Source organism: Dermochelys coriacea, chromosome 26, assembly GCF_009764565.3.
Source record: "Dermochelys coriacea isolate rDerCor1 chromosome 26, rDerCor1.pri.v4, whole genome shotgun sequence".
Classification (NCBI taxonomy): Eukaryota; Metazoa; Chordata; order Testudines; family Dermochelyidae; genus Dermochelys; species Dermochelys coriacea.
The window spans coordinates 1653782-1677003 of record NC_050093.1 but is presented as its reverse complement, the minus strand read 5'-3'; the positions used below and the strand labels follow the sequence as shown (position 1 = coordinate 1677003).

Genomic DNA, 23222 nt, shown 5'->3' with positions numbered 1-23222 from the left:
GTGTGGACACTGAGTCTGGTATGAAAGCCACTTGTTTTACTTGAGCTGAGGTCAGCTTGGAATGGGTTTAAGCAAAACCAAAGCAAGCTGCTCCCAAATGGAAACCAGAGTGTTTACAGTCAGGTTTGGCCTGGTTTAATATGGACATAAAAGCAGTCAGATAAGGCCCATGATCAGTGCACAGGCGGGCTACGTAGCAGGCAGTATCTGCAGAGCTCAGAGCTGGCGTTGTGAGATGGATGGTTTATGACTGGGGCTGGTGTTTTGTTTTGTTTTTTTTTCCTCGCTTGTAAATTCAAAAAGTTTCAAAAGTACATGAAACGCATTTTTCACTTATAGATTAAAGAGAAATACACGTTCTGCTCAATCCCAGGAAGTGTGATATACATCAGCCTTGCACCACTGCTGCCTGCCTGCCTTGGCAATGAATGCTGGGTGACAGGTTTCTCCGTCAAGATGAATGGAATGCGGGGTACTTTATTCAGAAAAGATGAGAGTTATGAAAGATATTTTATATGGCAATAGCCCTGAGATGAAGTATTCACCATGGCTGGAGTATGTAAATGATGGCTGTAGAATCCAGCTTTGATGATTTCAGGGGTATCTGCAATTGTATATTAAAAAAGTATGTTCTCTCTAATCTGCCTAGCTTGTACATGTGCTACCTAGACAATAGGGTTTCTAAAGGAGCAGGAAATTAATGTGGAAGAACTCATATTTTAATAGAAATTTATTAGGTTAAAAGTCATGCTAAAATTTATGTTAACATAACACTTCCCTAAACACGGTAATCTAGGGCCTGCTATTTCACTGGTTAACCTGAGGCCCAACTAAATCCCAAATTGTACATTTCAGGCCTTTTTCCAGCCCCCAGTAACCCATTTATCCTTTCTGGGCTTACTGCTTCTTTGTCCTCCCTGAGCTCAAGCTGTGCCCATTCTCCCCTCAGGCGGCTAACCATTTCTTTACCCTGAGGGTGCCCGGTTGAAGGAGGGCCTTCCTCCCTGGCTGGAAGTTCCCATCCCAGGACCCCTAGGCTATGTCTATACTGCAGTTAGGCACCCACCTGCAGTCTGTGCACCCACCTTGCAGGACTCTAGAGCCCAGGTTCCAGCCCAAACCCAAATGTCTACCCTGCAATTAACCAGCCCCTTAGCCTGAGCTTTGCGAGCCCAAGTCAGCTGGTGCAGGCCAGCCATGGATTTTTAATTGCAGTGTAGACATACACTGGGCCTCCAGCCCACACCACTGCACTGCTCATGACTTTTCCTTCTTGCTGTCACCTCCCAGAGTCCTTCACTGTCCTGCCTTTTCCTACTACTCCCTTTTCTGGGCTCCCTTTAGCCCTGAGCCTCCAGCAGGACTGGGCTGGCAGTCTGCCCCTGACTCAAACAGTTGCATGCCTGCCTGTTGTCTGAGGACCAGGTGACCCACAGACCATCGCTGGCCACCCATCAGCTAGGAGGTGAATAACTACACGTAGGTGGGGATGAGCCCAGCTACCTCCAGGAAGCCACCCACCTTGTCACACGGTCCTCGAGGTTAGACTCTTCAGAATGGCTCATCACCCACAACTAGCACCCGATTTTCAAAAGAACTCTGTGTGAGTTCTGGAAGCTGAGATCTTCTGAATCTATCCCTGACCAGTGTTTCCTGTCTCCCTAATCTATATGTTGTCTAGCTAGACTGTAAAATCTTTGGGACAGGGAGTTTGTTTCTGTATCTGTCAGCAAACTGCTGAACAAACTGCTGATGCTTTACAAAAAGTCAGGATAAAAATTTATACCACACAGCGGTTCTCCTAAAGATTTCTTAGGCACCTATCATCATAGTATGTGATTGCCAACGGAGGACAGTTAATGTTAGTTCTCATTAAACAGCACCCAGGTATTGCCATAAGCCACCCCAGTGTCTTATGGGTGTCAAGGTTCTTTTCCTGACTCTTAAACCATTATTAGAAACAATTATTAGAAATAATTATTAGAAACAGAAATATATGACACTGAGCTAGTTCTGGTAGCGCATGGAATATTTGTAAAAAATGAAAAACGACTCCAGTTTCAAGGGCTTTTAGCTGTTCATTATAAACTCCAAAGCCCTGCCATTTTCATGGAAAATTTTGCTCAGGTGTACAGGTTTTGGTTTGTTTTTTCAAAAAAGCAAATCTGGGCTCATTTTCCAATTTTCCATTGAAATTGGGCTGCTTTTCAAGCAAAGCAGGGCCTCTTTCCAAGTGAACATGGGTGAACTATTGGCCTGTTTTCCAAGAAAAAAAGGCTTTTGCCTCAAAAATATCCCAGAAGTTTGGTTTTGAGTATGCAAATTGCCATTTCCTTGAAATTGGAGGAACAAGAGGGTGAAAATTCTCATCCAGAATTCTGCAGAATAAAATTGTGGGGTCATGTGGCTTTTATTTCCAAGCAAGAGGGCCACCCCAGGAGCTGGCTGAGAGTTCTGCCTCTAATTAAACCTGTTCTGCAAAAGACAAATTTCACAGTTCATTTCTGGGTTTGAATGTGTCTTCCCCTGAGAACAGCTGGAGTGTTGGACTGGGTAAATGGGAGCAGGTGACCTTAAAGAAGGTGCATTTGGGGACCTACACAAACTGATCTTTTCCCTTCAAACACAACTTTTCAATGTTAAGTTTAGCTGAAGACGTAGCTCTGACTGTTGGTTCAATATCCTTGGTTATTTCCTTCCCAGGACAGCTGAGCAGAGCAGACTCTTGCTGAGTATCCAGGTCCATCTGCCTCCATGAGCCAGACTGTCACACATTTCTTTGCAGTAGCGGTGTGTTAATTTCAATGCTGAGCTGGGGTTATTCTTGCTGTTGTAGCATCTCAGAAGACTTTGATCAGCTCAACAGGGCCATAAAGTGGGGCTGCAGCAGGGAGAATACCATGGTACTTTACTGTTGTCCAAGTTTAAAGCACAGTCCTGAAATGAAACACTTCATAAAGAGACAGGAATGGCCAATGAGTGTCATCTTCACCATCCGGAGTGTGTTTCCCCTGCATAACTCCAGACTCTATGAAACCCTGGAGTCCAGCCCGTGCTCCCAGTGCAGTCCTTTGAAACTGCCAGTAGTGAACTAAGTGGGAAAGCAGAGATGGAGTGTGCTGTTTCTAGATCTCACTGCCAGTGCTGAGCCATGGCCCCCATTCTGCCAGGAGCTGTTTTGGAACGCGCTTTAAGGGGAACCTTTCGTACAGTAATTTTCTTCTTACTAAAACTATTAGAGAAACAACATCATCTGTTCAGTTGAAAGCTGAGGGTCTGTTTCTACTTAATTCCAGCAGATCCACCCTTCCCTGCATGGGCCCAGTGCTGCCCAGCTATTGGGCCATTGGAAGAGAGCTGGAAGCCCAGAACATCATCAGCTGAGAGAGGGGTGGAGAGGGCTAAATCTTTTGTTCTCTGCCTGGTGCTGGGCTGCAAGGGAGCTGAGCACGGTGAACACTGAGTACGAACAGCCTCATCCTTGTTGCTGACTTCTCAGCAACCCCAGAGACCAGTGCAAACTGAGTGCAAATCAGAGTGGTAGTAACAGTCTGAAAGTTCCTGCACGGATTCACTAGTTTCTCTGTGCCAGCAAGTTCTTTGAGATAGCAACCAGTTCTAAAACCATGCTTCCACTGCAGCCAATGAGAGGTTTGTTATGGACGTCCATATGAGTCGGACCAGCCCTAGAATGATCGGGACACAACTGTAGAGAGGAAGAAAGGTAAATACAGGAAGAGAGCCACTAACTAGATTTTGGAGATTAAAATAGATAAATTTGGGGGAATCATAGAATTGTAGGAGTGGAAGGGACCTCGAGAGGTCATCTAGTCCAGTCCCCGGCATTCAAGGCAGGACTATGTAATAACTAGATCATTCCTGACAGGTGTTTGTCTAACTTGTTCTTAAAAACCTCCAATGATGGAGATTCCACAGCCTCCCTAGGGAATTTATTCCAGTGCTTAACCACCCTGACAGTTAGGAAGTTTTTGGTAGCATTTTACATGTTCACTTTGCACTGGTGTAAATGAGTGTGTGTAGGGCAATGGGGATTCTGGGCCATTCATAATTTACTCAGTTAGATGGATGCAGTTTTCATCATAGCTATAGATGGTATCGCAGCTTTTCATCAACGGGGGAGACTGCTGAGCTGTGGTTGCCAGGTCTAAATTCTGTCCCCAGGCTGCAAGGCCCACTGTAGGATCTGCAGACCTTGCTACCTGAGGAAAGGGAATGTTCGTTCAGTACATCTGAAGGTACAATTCTCCCTTTTCTTCACAGACCTGAGAGTGGGGGCTGTTATTCACTGCAAATCCACTGCCCCCTGCAGCAGGCTCCTTTATCCGTTTAGCCGTTGTCATCATTAGTGTAAATAATTAGATACATTTCTGTTCAAACAGGAACTTTCCAGTTCACAGTCCATCTGTTCCTTCCACCTGACCCTGTAATTAAATCACCGTTTGAGGTACGTGTGACATCATAGCCCGTTGCTATGGTCTTGTGTGCTTTGCCAGGCCGGCATGCTGTGAGGAAGCGCCTGCTTCTGTGTAAATCCAAACCTGTTCATCTGACTGGCTATTTATAAGGAAAAGGGAAATGGCAGATCAATGAGGGCTAGCTAGCTAGCTGGACGGCACTGGACCTCCATGCCTGGGGAGGTGGCACTTTTAATAAAACGGGACATGGGTTTTAAAGTGCTACACATTACAGAGAAAAGATGCTCGCTAAAGGAGGGGGAGAGGAGGAGAGCTGTGCCACCTCCTTGCCATCAAAATCAGCTCAACTCCCTTCTTCTCCTGGCAGTGGGGAATCGCTGCCTTCTGAGCCCAGCAGTCGACTTTATGTACAACAGGCAGGCTGCAGGAACCAGGTACAGTCTGTTTGGCACTTAGGATTTGCAGTGAATAACAGCCCCCACTCTCAGGTCTGCGAAGAAAAGGGAGGATTGTACCTTCAGACGTACTGAACAGACATTCCCTTTCCTCAGGTAGCAAGGTCCACAGATCCTACAGTGGGTCTTGCAGTCTGGGGACGGAACTTAGGATCAGGAGGAGTTTGTTACTGATTACTGCAGGGAATAGCACCAATGCAAAGCAACAGGCAGGGAGAGATCAATATGGGCAGGATACATAGATATTATTTCTACTACCATAGCATGTAGCATGAGTCCTACTCATGGACCCAGACTCCACCGACAGGACAAAATGACCGCCCCTGCTCCAAAGAGCTTCCAGTCTAAGTCAAGAGACAACAGCCAGATACAGCAGACAGGGGAGATGGTGAGACAATAGAGCTCAGCATGGTGCATAGAACAGCATGGTACATAACACTGAGTCTTTCTGCTGAAAGTTTTTGTTTCGTAACCACCTGTTTTTATGGATTTCAGGCACCCAGGTGCTTGAGAGATGAACGTCTGGTATAAAAACCTTGTGTTAATTCAGGAATTAAACAAGTGAATCAGTTCTGCGAATAAAGGCTACCAAACAGCCATCCCATAGGACTACCCAGGTGCCCTGCAGTCCAGTCTGAGCAGGGAGTATTGCAAAGCTGCACTGCCCCAGGGTCCTGGCAAAGGCTGCACAGTTTGGTCTCTGCCTCCCTCTGGGCCGTGTGGGAAGTAAGCCCGCTGCACCAGCCAGCAGCATTTCCGAGCACGTCTGTGGGGGCAGGGCCAAGATAGCACTTGCTCCTCATCCACTGGCATGGGTTGGGGGAGTGGCAGCCCAAAGCAGATAGCCTGTCTGAGGGAGTAAGAGGATCTTTACACCTTGTTATTCCCCAGTGAGGTTGCAGGGTCAGGCTCACTGCTGAGCCTATAGTAAGCTATCCTTGTGCAGTGTTTCCGTATGCTGTTCTACCCAAAGGGAGCTGTGTTTCATTGGAGAGGGGAAGTGCTCTTTGAGTACACTGGTCCTCCGTGCATCAATTTCAGTATGTAAAGTCCTTTGGGATCCTGTATTAGTGTAATAAGATACAAAATGTAGGGCTGGAAGGTCATCTAGTCCAGCACCTCCTGTAACCCTAAACCATCCTGACAGGTGTCTGTCTAACCTGTTCTTAAAACCTCCAATGAGGTGGATTGCATAAGCCCCCTCGGTAACCTGTTCCAGAGCTTAATTATCCTTGGAGTTAGAAAGTTTTCCCTAATATCTATCATTGTACTTAGCTGTGTCTTGTGTGGGCAGATCCCCATTGAAAGGCCTTTGCCAGACTCTCCAGACTAGACTTTGCACCCAAAACGTTCTTTCCCTATATTTGCCATCTCATCACATTAGCAGACCCAGGGGCAGATCCACGTAAATGGTCATAGCTCCATTGACGTTAATGAAGTGGTGCTGCCCAAAGCCAGTTTACACCAGTTATGTGCACAGACCGGTGTTTCCGACACCCCCAGCCCAGCATCTGACGAACAGTCTGCAACTCAGTGAAGCCAATAAGGTGTGGTGGTCGGAACCACCCAGAACACAACTTCTTGCACATAACCCATTGGCAGTCAGTCCGCGTTGCTGTCTGTCCTCTGTTCAGGTGCATTCACCTTTCTTGGTGGCCTCAGAAAAGGATTGGACTTTTCTATGGGTATGGGAATATCCAAAGGATTATAACTAAATAACAAAGAGAGGGGTGGGGGGACCAACCCTCTGGCTGGAGGGCATGCACCTTCCACAGGAAGGAATTTCCCCTGGGGCCACGTTGTCTCATAATTCCAGGGTGTCTTGCCCTTTCTCCGCAGTTGCTGTCAGAGCCTTTTACTGCTTTAGATGGACCTCATGTCTGACCCATTATGACAATTCCTATGTTCCATCATCTACTTGCCTTCCCTCAAAGCTGCCCTCACAGATGCTGCTTCCATGTTACAGCCGTCACCATGGAGTAGCGGCCCACTGCCATGCGGTGTGTAACTGTGGGCTGCCTTCAGCTGAGTTGGGCATGGGTGGAACTTTGTAGGGTCAGGCTCAGGAAGTTTGGCCTCCCAGTCTCTCCAGCCAAGAACACAGATTTGCCATAGTTTAGGACAACTGCTAAAACCAAAGCAAACCAAAACCCCCACTCTTCTTTCTCAGCTAAGGTCCTGGAATGTCAGAGCATGACTAATCTACAGGAGAAATCCAAAGTTTTGTCAGGCCGCGAGGAGAAATTGACAGCAAAAGTACTCGTCTGACAGGAAAAGCAAAGCCCGGCTGCATTTCAATGTGCTATTAATAATGGGCTGCTGCAGAAAGCACTTTGGCAAGTGGCAGCAGTTTTGAATTATGATGAAAACTACTGATAATAACAACCACCTGACTAAAATCCACCCCCACACTCTCCTTCTTACAGACCTCTTCTGAGCTCATGTATTGCTGAGGAGGCTGGAGCTTTTGGATGGATATTTGCCAGGCCTCCTGATTGCAGGATTATTGCATCAGGGTCAGCAGGTAGAAGAGGGTTCCCAGGCTTTGCATGACTGCGGTGCTGCAGTGGCATCTTGCCAGGTGCCTAAGGGGTGCGTGTAAAATGCAATAAATAGAACAGATTGCGGGCAGAGCTCATGGAGCATGTGATGGGGCCTGGCCACTCAGACTCAGCTGCAGCATCATGGGCTGTGACACGGAGAGCTTGATTCTTCTCCTCAGGCCTTGTCTACTGTGTGGGGATGATGGTGGCACAGCTACGAGGGTGTAGCTGCACCAGCATAACCCCGTAGTGTCGATGCAGCCTTCAGTGACGGAAGGGTTTTTCTATCACTCTAGGGACATCACCTCCCCAAGTGACGGTAGCTGGGTGACAGAAGCATTCTTCCATCCACCTAGCTGTGTCTACACTGGGGGTGAGTTCAGCGTAGCCACAGTGCTGGGGGGAGGGGGTAGATTTAAGTGTTAAGTGTAGACAAGGCCTCAGATAGTCATTTAGGGGTATATAAAGTGCCTCTGATTCTCCATTGCCCCCCATAGAATCATTTATGCCAGTGCAAAGCCAGCAGAAAGCACTACCAGACCAGAAGGGTGCATTTATCTTCTCTGCACTCCCTTTGCATGGGCCAGGGTTCAGAGCAGTGAAGAACCATGCCTGCAGTCTGAGCTTTGGCAGTTCTGAGCTAGGACTCCCCGTAGCGCAGGTCCATCTATCCTCTTCTCTTCCAGGATTTTTAACTTGTCTTTTCATTCACTCCCATTCCAGCCATTGTTCAGTGCGAGGGCTGTAAAAAGGAAAAGCAGAAATCTCCCTGTAACCAGTATTTATTTGTGGCTCTCACGACTCTGGAAAAGATTTATAGTAAAGGAAAGAATTTGGCAGGCAGGCATCTGTAATGAGGACTAAATGCTTTGCTGATTCTTAACAGAATGAAAACTGAAGCACTGGCAGGAAAGCGTCTGCTATGCACGCCCGGTAACTTACTAGTTAGAAAGATTGCACTAAAAAGAGATGGAACATACAAAGATTAGCAATGGTTTTTAATTTACCTTATTTACAAATTAATTTTGTGCTGTTGAAAAATGCCACATTGACAGTACTGGGGTCAGTCATATCTACCTATCTACCTATCTATCTATCCATCTATCCATCTATCTGTCATTGAGGTACTTGTATGACCCCTACTAATATAGTATCTGAGTTCCTCTAATGCTCTGATATATCCATAATCCACCCGCTGGCTGGGTGAAGTTCCTAATTGGAAAGTCCTATGTAAAATTTCTATAAGCCATATTTTCAGTCTGGCTTGGCTCTTGGTCTCTGTATCATGGTATGGATGGAGGCCCTAACCTGGTCACTAGTCAACAGGGGGTTAACTCCAGTTCACTTCCCTCTCCCCAGCACAGCTGCTTAGGAAAACCCTTGAGACTACAAGCTAGTGGGGTTTCATAGGCAGGAAATTCCATAGTAGCAGCTGCTTGGGAGACAGAATGGAGGTGGTTTTAGGGCATGAAATATCCTCCTCTGACACTCCAAGGTGCAGTAGAACTATGATGTGCTGTCCCAAACGCTGACCCTTCCTGATGGTTTTCAGGAGAATTGGGCAAACTGAACATGTAAGTCAAAGCAGTTCTGAGTGCAGTCCCTCATCCTCCTCGAAGAGCCCTGGGAACCTTTATTGTTTTAATAAAAAGTTTACTTACTTAGATTTTCTCTGAGGAGTCCTGAAAGCACAAGACAAATCACAGCAGCTCCCTTCAGGCCCAAAGTTCCCCTGTGAAGCAGGAGTTAAAAGAAATTCAAGTCTTATTGAAATTTACAGTCACTCTGTTTTCTCAGTGAAGCATTTAAAGTGGGAGAGATTCCACTGCAAAGCAAGGGGCTCTGGAACTAATGAGAAACATTAATAAAGTTCCCCACAATCATGCTACACCAAGACCACAAAGAGACAGTTTCAGAGACAGTCTAATTAATGACAGGTTTCAGAGTAGCAGCCGTGTTAGTCTGTATTCGCAAAAAGAAAAGGAGTACTTGTGGCACTTTAGAGACTAACAAATTTATTTGAGCATAAGCGTTCGTGAGCTACAGCTCACTTCATCGGATGCACACACACAGCTCCCAGGCTCTTGTTTTCCTTCAATACAACTGAAAAGCGCTGCATCCTTGGGAAGGAATTGTTTTAGTCAAAGTGAGAGATTGTCTGTTCTGAGAACCTTGACATCTGAGAGAGACAATGAAGTTCCCACAAATGAGTGAGAAAACACAGTGTGGGAAGGGGAGAATGGAACACAGTGGAAGTGGCTGGGTACAGCACTCTCTGACTCAATCTACCAGAGTTCGTTATACAGCAGCGAATTAGCTACTTGACCTCTGATTCCGCATCGCCCTCCACCTTGTGCAGTCATTTCTAGCTGTGCAAAGTGGGTGGGAAGGACTAACATTCTGATTTTATTTCATGCCCACTTTGCAGGGTGTAAATGACAACACAAGGTAGGAGGAGAATCAGGCCCCAGAGGCTATGCAGGCATAGCTTACTGGTGTAGACACAGTGTGTGCCAACAGAAATTCTTCTGTTGATGTAGTAATACCAAGGTTAGCTAAGTTGCCAGAATCAGCATCACTGCATGGACACAGGTTTTTGTCAGCCCTAGGCGGGGTGATTTTTTCACACTCCTTTCTGATATCGCTATGCCAGCATAACTTTGTAGTGTAGGTCGGGCCTCAGGTTCTTTAGCACCCTAACTGCGCAGCAAATGGAATAGCCATTCTGCGCTCCGCAGCAGCCCTGCAGCCTAGGACATTAAAACCTGTTTGTTTCAAGACAGGGCCAGTCTGCTCCTGGTCCACGTCTACATTGTGGCACAGTGACAGCAGGGCAGTGATGCTGCTGTAGCAACTGGCGCAGAGCTTGCTACAGTGACAGAAGGGGGCTTTCGGTTGATTTAAATAATCCACCTCCCAGAGCAGCAGTAGCTAGGTCAATAGAAGAATTCTGCTGTCAACCTAGCCACGTCGACACCAGGGTTAGGTTGGCTTAACTACAGCACTCAAGGGTGCATCCTCGCTATGCCGACCTAACTTTTAAGTCTAGGCCAGGCATCAGTTCCAACAGTGTAATTCCCGAGTAACTCCACTGCAGTCAACGGAGCATGTCCAGATGCACGTAGCTGTATCTGAGATCAGTATCTGGCCTGGAAAGTGGGCTGGGACTCTACAGTTATTCCCCTTTCCATTTAAATCGTGCCCTGGGGCAAATGCTTTGTGCTCTGGGGACATGGGCTGTGGGGTGTGAGCTCTCGCTGACCCAGGCATTCAAATCAGAAGAATCAAAACAAAAAGACCACACACTCACACTCGTATACACCCATGCATACTTATTTGCTTCTGCCAGATCACAGGACAAATGTGTGAAGGAACATAAGAGCATTAGAAGGGCCAAAATGGGTCAGACCAGTGATCCATCTAGCCCAATATCTTGTCTTCAGATGGGAGAATGAACAGAGTAAGGCAATTTGTTAAGTGATCCTATTCCTTGTCAGCCAGTTCCAGATTCTGGCAGTCAAAAGTTCAGGGACACTCAAAACATGGGGTTGCAACCCTGACATTCTTGGATAATAGCCATTGATGGAGCTATTCTACATTAACTTATCTAATCCTTTTTTGAACCCAGTTATACTTTTGGCCATCTCAACATCCCCTGGCAATGAGTTCCACAGGTTTGACTGTGCAGTGTGTAAAGAAGTACTTCCTTCTGTTTGTTTTAAACCTGCTGCCTATTAATTTCATTGAGTGACCCCTGGTTCTTGTATTATGGGAAGGGGTAAATAACACTTACTTTCTCTACATCACCTATGATTTTATAGACTTCGATCATAGCCCCCTTCAGTCATCTCTCTTCCAAGCTGAAGAGTTCTAGTCTTTTTCATCTCTCCTCAAAGCGAAGCGGTTCCATACCCTTAATCATTTTTGTTGCCCTTCTGTGTACTTTTTCCAATTCTAATATATGTTTTTTGGGACAGGGCAACCAGAACCACATGCAGTATTCAAGATGTGGGCGTACCATGTATTTATATAGTGGCATGATATTTTCTAAAAAAGAAAAGGAGTACTTGTGGCACCTTAGAGACTAACAAATTTATTAGAGCATAAGCTTTCGTGAGCTACAGCTCACTTCATCGGGTAGCTCACGAAAGCTTATGCTCTAATAAATTTGTTAGTCTCTAAGGTGCCACAAGTACTCCTTTTCTTTTTGCGAATACAGACTAACACGGCTGCTACTCTGAAACCTATGATATTTTCTGTCTTATTGTCTATCCTTTTTCAAATGATTCCCAACATTCTGTTCACTTTTTTGACAGCCGCTGCACTTTGAGTGGATGTTTTCAGAGAACTATCCACACGGCTCCCAGATCTCTTTCTTGAGTGGTAACTGCTAATTTAGATCCCATCATTTTGTATGTATAGTTGGAATTATGATTGCCAATGTTCATTACTTTGCATTTATCAACATTGAATATCTTCTGCCATTTTCTTGCCCAGTCACCCAGTTTTGTGAAATCCCTTTGGAAATCTTCACAACTTTGGACTTAATTATCTTGAGTAATTTTGTATCATCTGCAAACTTTGCCACCCCTTTTTCTAGATCATTTATGAACATGTTGAACAGCACTGGTCCCAGTACAGATCCTTGGGAAACCGCACATTTACCTCTCTGAAAACTGACTATTTATTCCTAGCTTTTGTTTCCTTTTAACCAGTTACTGATCCATGAGAGGTCCTTCCCTCTTACCCCAGGACTGCTTACTTTGCCTAAGAGCCTATGAGAGCCATAAGCTGCTTGCACCGAATGCACACAAACGCCACCTGCCCACAAGGCAGGTAATCATACAAGCTGCATTCAGTGCAATAAACTGCTGCTGGACTCTGCCTGCATTCTTCTTACTCTTGCTGGGTTTGGGCTAAGTTTACAGAATGTTTATTAGGTGTATCTGGCTGTCATGCTTCCTCTCTGAACTCCCTCACAAACTCCCCTGTTAGCTGCTCCTGTTCGCTAGCTCCTCTGGTCGCTTAGGAGCTGGCTTTTCAAACCCCTGTTCTCCCTGAGTTAGCCCCACCTTCTCATCAAGGGAGCCTAAAGGGAACGCCATGATTGTCACCAGAGTGCTATTAAATAGTATTTTATGAGATCAGGACCAATTGCTTTGAGGTGCCCAAGCCAGGGCCCCGTCAAACAGGATATTAACCCAGCTCCCCATACAGTTAATGCCTGGAAGTTGCTTTGCAAGATATGAGAGCAGGATGGGTGGTAAGGATATCCCAGGACAGCATTGCATCCAGTTCAGCCTCCATTAGGGGTTACACTGAAATGTCCCCTGAGGGCAGGTTATCCCATCATCACTACGGTGGCATTTCTTGCACCTTCCTCTGAAACAACTGGCACTGGCCATTGTCACAGCCAGGCTACTGGTCAAGAGGGGGCCCTAGTCTGATCCAGTCTGGCAGTTCCTGCTGGGAACTGGATCAGCCACAGAACAGTAGCACTAAAGTTGCCGTAAGTACCCTCTAACCCTTGAAGTAGGATGCAGACCAGACAAGCAACACCCCAAAAAATCGTTCAAGGTCATCTTGAAATGGTCAGAAGAGAATAAACACCATCAACAAGTCTGCAGAAAGCAGCCTGAAGGCCTCCCTGCCAGGAGCCCTGGCACACTGGTCTGAAGAGAAACAAAGCGAAGTTCAGAGGTGGAGGCTGATGGATGAGCTATTGTACTACAGCGGCAGGGTCTCCATAAACACTGCTCCAGTCAGCCAAACTTCACCATTTCCTCTTTCAATTTCCTCCAGCAGAATTAAGACAAAATCAGTCCTGGTAGATGATTTGGTGCAACAACAACCTGCACTGGTGAGTAGGAACTTGGACTGTTTCTGTTGTTGTTAAAAGTTCCATGACTATTCTTGCTTTGATATATTTGAAATCCTCTGGATCCCCTTAACAATTAGGCCTCTGAGGGGCAGAATGAGGTGTCTGCGCCATGTAAGTCCCATTTAAACTCTCCAAATTGGGATCAGATGGGACACAACTAGTGTACAGGCCTTGGGATAGCCCCTCTGCACAGGGGCAAATGTTAGCTGTTTCTCTTTTCTAGACCAAATGTCCCCCCTGCCATTAGGATAAGAAGATTCCACATCAGCAAGCAAACAATAGACACAAATGGGTCAGAGCCGGCCTGGGAATAAGAGTTCACAATTCCCATTGTGAGCACTGGCACCTGCCAATACCAGAGATAAGATTGTGCATCTGGGTTGGTATTTGTTGTGTAGACGTGCGGGTGACGTGGCTTGCGTGGATGGCGGTGAAGCCTGCAGTAGTTGACTGTGGGCCGAGCTCGCACAGATGCTGCTTTCAAGTGTTAGTTCCTGATTCCAGATGGCAGGAAATGGTGGGAAGTCAGCACCCTGGCTGGTCCTGAGGAAAATGCGCTTCAGCTTTCGTTTGGCAGCAGCAACATTCAAACCGGCTAGACCCGGAGAGTCATAGCAAGCCTGCGCCTATCAAGGCAAAGCCGTGCTGTCAACAGGCCTGGAATGTCTGCATATGGCTGCCTTGGGGCGACATTAGCCCCAAGCATCGGCTCTGAGGAGCGCGAAGGGTGAAGACGAGAGCCAGGCTATGATGAGGAAGACATGGCCACAGCACAGGTGATAGGAAATGACACATGAAGCCATGCTTGGGGCAGCTTGTCAGTCCTGAAGCCCTTTATCCTCTGAATAAGGACAGCCTGGGCAGCAACAATGCAAGCCCTCCTTGCACTACTCTACTACTTCAACGTGAAGGGACTACCACAAGGGTTACAAGGGGAGTCCAGTGTCAATGGCCCATCCTCACCCTCTGTCAACCAGACCCCTTCTCTGGAGAGATTTGGCCAGGAAACTGCAGTGAGGCAGGGACGGGGAAGGGTTAGGCAATGATCCCCACGGCCTCAGATCCTGTCTCATCGTTTGCACGTGTGCAGAGGGTGGAAAGGTGGTGTGTCACAAGGGGAGTGTTTTGTGCAGGGCAGTGGAGAATCAGGCCCATTGGCTCCAGAGCCGTGTGCAAAGGAGCCCCAGGGGACTGCAGCATAAGGCTCTCAGGTAACTTCCAAAAGGGCCTAAGTGACTCATGTGCCTGATTCCCCTGACTTGCAGTGGGACCCAGGCACGTTGCCGTCTGTCCGGGCTATGTTCCAGGGTAGATTTTCAAAGGCACAAATGGCTCTAACTGTTGTTAACTTTCAAGTGCCATTTGTGCCTTTGAAAATCAGCCCCTTCTCCCTTCCCTCGCAGCCTTGATTCCTTTTCTGAGGCCAAGAGAGCTCATTAATTTCTCCCTATTGTAGTAGACATCCCCCGCAGATGGAGAATCTGTTCCATTCACATGCTGGCCCTGGTCCACCACTCACTTGCACCTTGGCTGGCGAACAGGAGTGGCTAATGGGAGTTTTGCGAGGGAGTTTTGACGGGGAGTGTGTGTGTGGGGGGGGGCAGGTAGATACACTTAACATTCTTTAAATGTTAAAGCCAAAAACACCCCCAGATAAAAACAAAACAACAACAAAGGAATGAGCTTCAGGAGTATAAAGAGAATGCAGGCAGAAGTCCAGCAACAGAGTGGGGACTATCCAATTTATTGCACCCAGTGCAGCATGTATGATTACCTGCCCTATGCACAGGTGGTGTATGTGTGCATTCGGTGCAAGGAGCTCCTGGCCCTCAGAGACCGTGTATGGGCTTTGGAGACCAGAGTGGCTGAGCTGGAGGAGCTGAGGGAGACAGAGAGGTATATAGATGAGACTTTCCAGGACACGGTAGAACGGTCCCACCCCCGATCTGACAGCCTCTGTGCTGTTGAGGAGGATGAAAGTCTCAGGGAAGGAGAACATCCAACTGGAGTAGAGGGAAATGATCTCATAGTTGGAACCCTCCTTCCAGATGAAATCGTGGTATCCTCTCGCACTGAAGATACCTCTCTGGGGGAGGGAACTCCAGTTATTAGGAAGAGACAGGTAATAGTTATAGGGGATTCAATCATTAGAAACGTAGATTGTTGGGCTTGATTGGGAGAACCGCATGGTGACTAGCCTGCTTGGTGCAGAGGTTGCGGATCTCTTGAGATGTCTAGATAGACTTATGTGTAGTGCTGGGGAGGAGCCAGGGGTCATGGTACATGTAGGTACCAATGACGTAGGGACGGATAGGAGAGAGGTCCTGGAGGTCCAATTTAGCCTGCTAGGTAAGAGATTGAAGTCCAGGACCTCCATAGTAGCATGAGAATCTCTCAGGGATTCTCTGATTCTCATTCGCGACCACCTTCCTGATGGAATCGGGACTGAGTATCATATGCATGGCCAACTCTTGAATCTTCGATGTCTCCAAACAAAATCTAAGATCATGAGATTTGGAATCAGTAACCGTCAATATGCAGATGACGGTGTCATTCTTGCACACACACAGGCCAACCTGCAAAGCACCCTAAATCTTTTTGCAGATACCTATCACAACCTGGGTCTCTCTCTCAACATCGGGAAAACCAGGGTACTCTATTAGCCCTCACCTGCCCAAACTACTCTTCGTACTCCACAAATCACCATCAGCAGAGAACCCCTGGAAAATGTGGACCATTTTCTGTACCTTGGCAGCCACCTCTCCCAAATAGCCAGGCCTGACACAGAAATTGAATACCAGATCCGCTGTGCCAGCACATCTTTTGGAAGACTGCTCAAAGGAGCCTTCAGTGATAGGGATCTACAAACAAATACCAAGATCTTGGCTTACAAGTCAGTTGTCATCCCCACCCTTCTCTATGGGTGTGAGACCTGGGTAACCTACAGACGTCATCTCAAGCGGCTGGAGTGGTTCCAGCAGCGTTGCCTCAGGAGGAGTCTCAGGATCAGCTGGGAAGACCGACACACTAACACCAACGTTCTCTCTGCAGCCAACATCAGCAGTACAGAAGTGCAGGTCATGAAACACCAACTCTGCTGGGCTGGCCACTGTGTACATATGCCTGACACTCGCCTCCCGAAGCACGTACTCTTCTTTCTGTTAAGTAAGGGAAGAAGGGCTCGCGGAGGACAGTGGAAGTGTTTCAAAGACATATTGAAAGTACATCTTAAAAAGGGAGGCATTAACCCAACAAACAGGGAGGACTCAGCGCGGAACAGAACACAGTGGCACCACACCATACACCAAGCCACAGATCACTTTGAGGAGAACAGACGTACTCATGAGACAGAGATGCGACAAAGGAGAAAAGAAAGGGCACAACACTCCAGCCAGCAACTATGTCTTCTCCAAGATTACACATGTCACTTCTGTGGAAAAATCTGCAGGACAAGAATTGGGCTCCTCAGCTACTTAAAAACTCACCAATGAACCTCCTCGCATCGAGGGATAGCCAAAGAAGAAAAAAAAGACATAGATTTTCAGAAAGCCTTTGACAAGGTCCCTCACCAAAGGCTCTTAAGCAAAGTAAGCAGACATGGGATAAGAGGAAAGGTTCTCTCATGGTTTGGTAACTGATTAAAAGACAGGAAAGAAAAGGTAGGAATAAATGGTCAGTTTTATAATGGAGAAAGGTAAATAGTGGGTCCCCCAGGGGCTTGTACTGGGACAGGTCCTATTCAACATATTCATAAATGATCTGGAAAAAGGGATAAACAGCAAGGTGGCAAAATTTGCAGATGTTACAAAATTTCTCAAGATAGTTAAGTCCCAGGCAGACTGTATGAGAAATCAGGGAGAATGTGATCTGTGATAACTGCACTGAAGAGGGCCTTTAGCTATGTGGCCCATTTATTCGTCCAGACATCTTTGTCCAGGAAATCAAAGCAGTACCAGCTTATTCTTCCTGGCCAAAAATTTGGACTCATCCTTGAAGACCACTCAACCACTGTATTTTTCCCGGACAAATTCTAAACCCCAAGGAAACATTTGCTAACCCTGAGCTATGTGCTTCCCTCTCCTCAGCAACTGTTATTTAATTTCATATAGCATTAGGGTTTGAATAATTGGCGATAGTTATTAGACAGCGTTCGCTGCCAACCATAAAAAATGTTCGAGTCTGAAGCTCATCCATAAAAGTCTATAAGGGGCCTTTACTGCAAATTTCACAGTGTTTAAATGCTGTTTGATATAAATCTTCTCCAACTAAAAACCGCCATGGCAAGATGGGTTTGATTAGCCCTGTGCTATCCAGACAGCCTTTTGCAACGTAAGCCACTTTGAACTCTTTCATATGCTGGGATCAAAGACTGAGGAAGGAGGGGGCATGCTCGTGAGAGGGTAGGTGACCATATGACTGTTTGGGTGTGGTGCTGCCAGATTGCCAGGGAAAAGATACTTTTCAAACAACATGGCCTGGGCATCAGGTGTCTCTGCACATGAGCCACTCAAAGAGAAAAGACCTTTGATCAGGCCACTGAGAACTGAGCATTTCCGACAAGCCCGATGATGAATTCCAAGCTGAACGCTAGCAAGGAGAGACCCACCATAGATGCATCTTGTGTGTGGCCTTTATAGCCCATGACCAATGCACCCATCTTAGTATCAGCCTGGTACAGGGAGCCCAATGCTTTCATCTCAGGCAGGAATTCCAGACGAAACTTTGACTCTCTCGGTGTCACTTACTCAAGAGCTGAGCTCCAGCCCTTTGCCTTTTGTATTGAAAATCAAGCCCTTTAACGCTTGTTAACATCTGCACAGATGCACAGGGAAAATCGGGCCCTTGTGTGTGGGAGGGGCAATGAAATTACCTCCCTAGAGACGTTCCAGCCTCGAATTCTAATATAGATATTCACGTTTCCAGCAAAGCTTGCAGCTGGAACATGAGCAAATTGCAGATTTAGCTGCTACAACAGGAGGCGCAGTCAGTCCACAGACTGCTTCTCAGCTCCCTATATCATTAATCAGCAGCATCAGGCTGAGCCTAAATGAAAATCTTAGCAGCCCTGTTGGCCTAGCACCATTGCAGCTTCGACAGTCATAGCAACAGGCAAGTACTGGTGCATTTGTTCTACTCTGTCTCCCACTCCCTGGACTCATATGCTTGCTAAGTCTTGTCTTTGGCACTGTAAGCACCTTGGAGCAGACACTGTCATTTATCATATGTTTGTACAGCACCTAGCACAGTTGGGCTCCAACCAGGTTGATTTCCAGGAGCTGTCGTAACATGAGTGATGATAAGAATAGTGTAGACCAGCCACTAGTGTTCTCACCAGCACAGGAGATTAGACAGCACGGTGGCCCCGCTTCATTAACTGAAGGTCTGCATTTTAAAAAATGCCAGCACCAAAGTGTGAATGAATGAGTTGTGTGAAGTAAATGTTCACGTAGACAAGCCTACATGCACAATGGGCATTTTGCAACAAGAAATTGTGCATGTACAAAAATGCCAGGGCACTTTCAAAAATGTAGGCACGTCTATGACATGAGAAGTGACTACATAGCCCTGACAAAGGCTCCCTCACCCAGGATGGCGTATCAGTGTTTAGGTATTATGGACTGTTCTTTCAGAGTGGAGTCTCGCAGCTTGAGAGTTGGGACTGCTTTATGGCCAGTGGGCCCTGGCTCGATCCCAGCTGAATGAGAAAGGAGACCCAGGTGGGGAGTTCCCAATATGGAAAATGAAGACCTAGTATGAAAAAGGTTGAGGACTGTTGTGTTAGAGGCTCATTGTTGTTCCAGTGGAAGTTGCTACTTCATATTATACAGTGCTTCAGAATGAGAGGGGGGACTCTCCGCTGGTTTGCCTGTTACGGGGATGCATAGCTGGGAGAAGATGCCACCCATAAGGTTGAATCAGCCTTTCGCTGACAAGGTAACAGTTATTCTGGCACAAGCCCCGCAGTTCGGTTAGGGAGAAAGCATATCATAGGACATTTATGTCCCCAGAGAAGACTCAAACAATTGACTTGCTCATCATTCCAGAATGATGTGTACTAGGAGGCAGTCCAAAGGAAGAGCAGGTACCAGAACAGTGTATGTCAACAAATCAAACACTTTTTCTTGGTAACGTGTGACGGGATCCCCAGGGTACAACCTGGGACTGTGGGACCACTGTGCCCCCTTAACTCTCCAGCCTGGGTTGTTTCTCACAAAGCTTTGCTAGAGACAAGCATCAAACACCTCCAGGTGCTATTATCACTCAGCCACCAGCAGGCAGAGACACACCCGACTGAGCTGCATGAATGCTCTCTAAGCCACTCATGAACTGTACAGAGGGAAACACCAGCAAATCCCCCCAGTCTCCAGCTGTGCATCCCAGAAACATTCCATTTTACACTGCTCAAGCCCTTCTCTTGAACAATGCAAGCTCATTAATTAGTTTGCCACTTTGTCAAAGCATATTGGATATGCACCAGCCTTTGTTATCTGAGCAGATTCCCCAAGCACTTTAGACAAGCTCACTGGCAAGGATAACACATTAAAATAAATGTATTAACTACAGAAGGAGAGATTTGAAGTGATTATAAGTGGTAGGCATAAAGGTCAGAGATAGTTACCTAAGAAAATAAAATGTAAACATGCATTCTAAATCCTAAACTTTCAGACTAAGCAAGATTTGAATCAAACAGCTTTTCTCACCCCACTGGGTGTTGCAGGTAGGTTATAGTTCTTAATACAAGGCTGAACTTCCTTCTCAGCCTGGGACCAGTCTCCTTAGTTCAAAGTCTTTTTTTCCCAGCATTCTTGTTACCTTCAACGTAGGTGGGGGAGGAGAGACATGGTCTCCTGGTGCCACTATCCCTTATTTTATACTCTATTCATGTCCTAGGGAAGATACTGGCCCAGACATGTCCTGGTGGGCCTTGCTGAGTCACAGAATAGAGCATTCTTCATTGTGTGATGCTTGCGCAACTGTTTCGTACAGAATTGTAAATCTCTTGTTTAACATTCCCCTGCTGGTCAATAGCTTGTGATGGTCTATTAATGCCCATTTGGGTGTGGGTCACCTCCTTTGTAGTCACTGGAGAGCTAGCAGTGGGCGTCTTCCAGACTCGCATCATATTTCAATAACAACCATCTAGCAAAATCTCATCCCTTCATACACGCTAATGATATCCATGTTTTGACAGAACAATGAGTTTCTGCAGATCATGACGTTTCCTATGGTACCTTGCCAAGCATGCTTTGTATGAAACATCACAACCATATGCCAGTGATGAATATGGGGGTTGCAGTGCACTATTTTGAGGTATGGCATGCCACATCATGGAATTCCTAAATGCTAGCGCCTCCCCACCTCTCAACTCCTGAAATCCGAATCAAGCTGTTGTGAAATGCTCCAGGTGAATTTGCAGCATGTTTCAATAGCCACCTGAGCCCCATTGTCACCTTCTTCTTCTGAGCAGCAGAATTACATTTTAATTAAACATCTAATGTATTTGAAATAAAAAGCAATGATCTGCCTTTACCCTCCCTGTGACACATGGGTGGTGCTTTGATGGCGAATGGGATATGAGTGCAGGGGTATCAGTAGAGTTCCTAATGGGGCAGCTGCCCCATTGACTGTGTCAGTGGCAGCACAGATTAATGGATAGTCAGAAAACCTGGGTTCTGTTCCCAGCTTTGGCTACTGAGCTGCTGTGAGAACTTGGAGAAGTCCCTTTCCCGCCCTGGGCCTGCTTCCCATTTCGTAAAAGGTGGGTAGTGATGCCGACTTTCCATTGCACCGTTTGATATCTGGGGATACAAATAGCTAGAGAAGCCAAGTGCGGAGTTCAGGCTTGATGAGATATAACTTCCCTAGCAGCCACCCCAGGTCAGGACTGAGAGCCATGCCAGGGCAGCAGAGCAGAAGCTTGTAATGAAGATGATCCTTCCCTTTTGCTCTGTGGCTAACCCATCCCCTGGGCTGTCATTCTAGCTCCACTGATCATCATGACATACATTTTAAAGAAGGCAATAATCACCCAGAATTTAATGAAGATCATTTACCCAGTGCCTCGTATCCCCCAGCCACTTCCTCATATGAATTACCGTAAACCACCTGACATGTATTCCTGCTAAGTGTGGCCAAATGGCTCTTGGGCGGGATGAATAGCAAATGAGATGCACAGGCACTAAATAATAAATGCAGCCGGATCTGATCATTTATAGGCCCCCCGTGGCGGTCGCTCCCTGAACTCCTGTGGGGCTGAGCAGGAACAGCAGGTGAAATTCCTCCCTGTGCAGGTGGCTGGTGCAAGGCTGTTGCACCCTCAGGGGCAGGTGACCTTTAGAGCAAAAAGAACCTGATTTCCCAGCAGCTCAGCCAGCAAAGGCAAAACAAAGACACGTGATACAGAGAGTCCCTGCAGCCGGGCTCTGCTCAGCACTGACCAGAGCAGGAACTGGGCACAGCTCCTGATGCTGAGGGTTTGTCTGCGCGCCACCCCCGGTGACAGAGCAACTAAGGGGTGGCTCTCATTTACCCCACTGACAGCGGGTCTGTATGGACCCTGTGCCACTAGTGCAGCAATTTCTTAAACTCTGGGTCGGGACCCCAAAGTGTGTCACAACCTCATTTTAATGGGGTTGCCAGGTCTGACGTTAGACTTGCTGGAACCCATGGCTGAAGCCTGAGCTCCACTACCCAGGGCCGAAGCCCGAGGGCTTTGGCCTCCCCCGCCTCAGGCATAGGGTTGCCAACTTTCTAATCACACAAAATGGAAGACCCTGGCCCCACCCCTTCCCTGAGGCCCCACCCCCTGCTCACTACGTTCCCCCTCCCTCTGTGGCTCGCTCTCCCCCACCCTCACTCACTTTCACTGGGCTGGGGCAGGGAGTTGGGGTGCGAGAGGGGGTGAGGGCTCTGGCTTGGGTTGTGGGCTCGGGTGGGGCTGGGGATGAGGGGTTTGGGGTGCAGGAGGGGGCTCCGGGTTTGGGGGTCTCAGGGATGGGCCACGGGCTTACCTCATGCGGCTCCTTGTCAGCAGCGCAATGGGGCTAAGGCAGGTTTCCTGCCTGTCCTAGCTCCGCGCTGTGCTCTGCAAGCAGCCAGTAGGTTTGGCTCCTAGACAGGGGGGCCAGGAGGCTCCGCATGCTGCTCTCACCCACAGGCACCACACATGCCCCCCCAAGCTTCCATTGGCCGCGGTTCCCCCTTTGCAGTCCAAAGGGACCAGATCTCAACAGAGATTCCCACCCTGAGCATATGTGCTGTGATATTGCGAGTCTATTTAATGCAAGATTCAAGCCCCTTTGCAATAATATTTCCAGCTTATCGGCCCAAGTGCAGAGACCCCTAATTGAAATATATCGCACTCCAGGGCTTCTGAGGCACCTCTGAGCATTGTGTGAGGGCTTGTCTGACTTTCCTAATGAGAGTCCCGTTTTCTGACGTCAGCCCACGTGGGGAGAGCCTCGCTGCACTCCCAGATATTTGTGGCATCTGATCAGTAACAGGGCCACTTGCTTTCATTTCACTTGAAATGAAAATTATTTACTGCAAAATACAAACAAGAACAGTAATAGGAATAAATGCACAGATGATGCATATTCAGCTTAAAAGCAAATGCTATCTGACTGCAAACACCCGCAAGAGGAGGTGAGGTCATCACAAGCAAACTTCTTTAGTGATGGGGACAGCTGTATCTACAGATAAGGGCAAGTTAATGGCAGGGGAAGTGTTGACACCAGCCACCCACATGGGTCAGGAAGGCATTTTTCCCCCAGCCAACGAACTCTGGGTGGGTTTTTTACTCTCCTTCCTCTGAAGCCCCAGTGATGGCCATGGCTGGAGATGGGACACTGGACAGGGTGGGAGGGCTCTAAGGGGGCACTCAGCATTGTCTCTCTCAGGTGCTTGG

General features: G+C 47.3%; 1 long non-coding RNA gene across 1 annotated transcript; it reads right to left on the bottom strand.

The window, feature by feature from the left end:
• Positions 1-260: 260 nt before the first annotated feature.
• On the bottom strand, positions 261-22738 carry LOC122457563. Its single transcript, XR_006277154.1, has 3 exons — positions 22327-22738; positions 9096-9166; positions 261-2937 (listed from the first exon to the last, which is right to left on the bottom strand). It is a non-coding gene; the product is annotated as an uncharacterized LOC122457563 (long non-coding RNA).
• Between the last annotated feature and the right edge of the window lie 484 nt (positions 22739-23222).